The sequence below is a fragment of the Myxine glutinosa genome, chromosome 1 (genome assembly GCF_964187855.1).
Source record: "Myxine glutinosa chromosome 1, kmMyxGlut1.1, whole genome shotgun sequence".
NCBI classification, from domain to species: domain Eukaryota; kingdom Metazoa; phylum Chordata; class Myxini; order Myxiniformes; family Myxinidae; genus Myxine; species Myxine glutinosa.
The window spans coordinates 102246734-102249552 of NC_136261.1; the positions used below are offsets into that span (position 1 = coordinate 102246734).

At 36.2% G+C, this 2819-nt stretch overlaps 1 non-coding gene across 1 annotated transcript; it reads left to right on the forward strand.

Moving 5' to 3' along the window:
- The first annotated feature begins 444 nt into the window (after positions 1-444).
- On the forward strand, positions 445-2503 carry LOC137426595 (uncharacterized). The gene is made up of 3 exons (XR_013622038.1): positions 445-810; positions 1308-1500; positions 1607-2503. It is a non-coding gene; the product is annotated as an uncharacterized LOC137426595 (transcript).
- Positions 2504-2819: the final 316 nt, after the last annotated feature.

Sequence of the window (2819 nt, forward strand, 5' to 3'; positions counted from 1 at the left end):
TCTCTTTTTCGGTATGTTTGATGATGCTGTGAGAACTCGTGTATTCTATGGGCCAATTACGTAAATCAACGTATACCAATAAAAACAGACCATAAAAACAACACATCAGCATATACACCGTACAAATAGTTCCGCAAGTGTTTATAAAAAAATGCAATTACGTCACCACCAAGTTTTCTAGAGAAAAGTGAAAATGTATAACACATGTATAAATTGAAAGTATTGCGAAATAGTTTGGTAAAATTCTATTGAAAGTGAGCGGGAAAAATCATTGTTTCTACAGTATACAGTAGGCTACCCTTATAGCTTGGTTTGAACGACATTTTCGTTAATATAATAAGTGAAACTATAGCGACGAAAACTCAAAAAGCTTATTACATTTTACACAAAAAAAGTGCTCGGTGTTTTGAGCGTTCGATATACACCGCTTATAAATACACCGTCATATCGCTTGGGAATGGAATTTTGAGTTTTGATCCATCATGCCTGTGTGATATCCGCACTTCCAGATAATGTCAGTAGTGGGAATCATACATTTGCAATCAGAAAACTTCGGCAGGAATTTTCATGCAAGAGCAATCTTGGAGCGTGCGATACAAGAAAAGGATCTGGGAGCATAGATATATATAACACTAGATGTCGCGCGACACATCCCCCGGATACATAGAACAGTCCGCCATCTTGGGGAGGTCCTTCAAAGCTGACGCGCTGGTGCAGTTAAAAGCGGCGAAATGCCGCAATTTGTGCCGCGTACGGCTGTACAAATAAACGTACATTGGAGTCGAGGGACAAAGGGATCACATTCCACAAGTAAGTCATGCTTTACAGGTGTATTTACGTTAATTTTAGTGGAAGTTTACCGCCAGATATGTGTTGCCATACATCCACAACACTTGTCAACAGTACTGTCACTGTCAGTGTCAATAGAAAACAGGGCAGTTTGACAGCAGCTCAGTCATTCCCTGACTAACAGTAACAAAAATCTATTCTGTCGTTTATGCTAACTGTGTTAAGTTGGAGCTAGGTGTTATTTCCTAATTTGGAGAGCTGGGTGTTATTTGTAGATTCTTTGTGTACGAGTTTCGCAATTTGACTAGTTTTGTCACATGATAATGGGTTATTCCTGGAGATTGTCCTATAAAAACATAACAAATAGTCTATGAAAGGTTCTAGAGGGTCCTGTTTCCAGACCAAGCACTGTTGGAAATGCATTAATGAATTAGTGAGTTGATAATTATGTCAAAAATAAATTTCATAGAAATACAGTTATATATATATATATATATATAATTTTTTTCTTGATGCAGGTTTCCATCAGATGCACACCAAAAGAGATTGTGGGAAGTAGCCCTCAAGAGAGAAGGGTTCAAGGCAACCAAGTACAGCGTCCTCTGCAGTGACCATTTTGAGTCCGAGAATTTTGACCGGACGGGTCAAATTGTCCGTCTCCGAGATGGGGTGACACCATCGGTGTTTAATTTCCCATCACATCTGTTTAAAGTGAGTTGATTTTTGAGAGTAGAACAGACACAAAATTATTTACTTTGCTTTTTTGCAGTTATACCAGTTAAAATTCATTGATTTGAAAATTCATTGACTCTTATAGGAACCTAAGAAATTGAGAACCACCTCAACATCAAGGCAGGCTGCTGTGGTTTGTGACCAGATTGGGTCCTTTGTAGAGGCTGAGTGCGACAATCAGGGCTCCTCTGCCTCCAGTCATTCGGAGGACCATGGGTATGCATTGCCATCTTCGCTCGACAACCTGAAGGATAAGTTAATGGTGGCTGAGGCCCGTGTTGAGCAATTGCAGCGAGAGCTAAGGAATGCAAAGGACAGAGAGAAGAGGTCAAAGAAAACTTATTTCAAACAAAGAAAGAAAAAAAAAAACTATATTTTTAGTGATTTGCAACGTGGTAATCTGAGAAAAGTGCATGGTAAAAATCTACACTTTAAAGGCCATTAGACTGACATTCCTGGTGTTTGTTACATTTGATATGCAGTTTTTCTGCTTAATAACTGTACCTGAAAAGATTTACTGCTCTTGACATGTACTTATGAAGAAGTAACAAGTGTTAATATTCATTACATGAAGAGGAGAATTTTTTTTACTAGTTTTGTTAACTCCAATCCATATTTATGATAATTGCAGGCTTTTGGATTACCCATTGTGATTCTGTTATATGAAGATGTAATAATGGTCCTGCTTTTCTGGTGTTAGCAGTACATTTCAGTGATGTTTTTCTGCATGAAATTGTTTGAATATTAATATAACTTCACACTCACATAGTGTGGAGTTAGATTTTGTAACTGTCCTTGTGACAGCTGTCTAGTTATTATTATTGTCATTATTTATACCACTTGGTATACAGACAATATCATATTAAGGAGAAGAAATAAATTTTTAAAGTGATATCAGCAATCAAGCAATGTGAATATTAATTTGTACATAATTTATTAATAATGTGTTTGGTCTCACTATTAAAAGGTTCATGTCAATATATCGATTGTTCTTGTTTTTCTTTTTCCTGGAAGACCAAGTTGGGTAGTTGGCTGTGCAGTGCTCTTGTTTCATACATATATAGATTTTATTTGACAACTGGGCATCATGGTGAGATGCATGTCATTTAAAATATGATAGAAGTACAATAAAAATACAATGTAATGAAAAATTCTATAAATATGAAAATAGAACTAAAAAGACTAAAGTTAATCTTTAAGGTTATTGGTCCCATTTGCAAATGAAATGAAATATAGCTCTCAATTTAAATCCAAGTGAGTTATCTTGTAGTGTCATTATTGATCTTTGTCCAATCAAC